Below are 700 nucleotides of genomic sequence, written 5' to 3'. Positions count from 1 at the left end.
GGTTAAACAAATATGCAAACTGCTTAGAACAGTGGCTGGTGCGTAGCACTGAATGAATTTTGGTTTTTATTGTTGTTACTATTGTTGGATTTCTTGACTATTACCTGAGGCTCTGCCTCCCAGCTACTCCCCCAAATTCTGGCCAGATAGCAAGGCCATTATTTCCTCAGCGGAATTGTCATGGGAAACATATAAAAAAAATCATCAGATTGTGTTTTAAATTTAAAAAGCTTCAGTCTGTGTTATGAGTTGAACTATGTCCACGAGTCCTCCCCTCCCCACCCCAACAAAAAGGTATGTTGAAGTCCTAATCCCCAGTATTTTAGAATATATGCCCTTACTCTGGCCAGATAGCAAGGCCATTATTTCCTCAGCAGAATTGTCATGGGAAACATATAAAAGAATTATCAGATTGTGTTTTAAATTTAGAAAGCTTCAGTCTAAGTGTTATGAGTTGAATTGTATCCTCGAGTCCTCCCCTCCCCACCCCAACAAAAGGTATGTTAAGTCCTAATCCCCAGTATTTTAGAATATATGATATGTGCCCTTATTTGGAAATAAGGTCTTATGGAGGTAATCAAACTAAAATGAAGTCATTAGTGTGGACTCTAACCTATAAGGACTGGTGTCCTTGTAAAAAGGGGACACTTTGGACACAAAGACAAGCATGCACAAGGGGAAGATGATGTAAAGAGACACA

The sequence above is a fragment of the Myotis davidii genome, unplaced genomic scaffold, assembly GCF_000327345.1.
Source record: "Myotis davidii unplaced genomic scaffold, ASM32734v1 scaffold59, whole genome shotgun sequence".
Classification (NCBI taxonomy): domain Eukaryota; kingdom Metazoa; phylum Chordata; class Mammalia; order Chiroptera; family Vespertilionidae; genus Myotis; species Myotis davidii.
The sequence above is the reverse complement of the archived record's forward strand: the minus strand, read 5'-3'. Positions refer to the sequence as shown.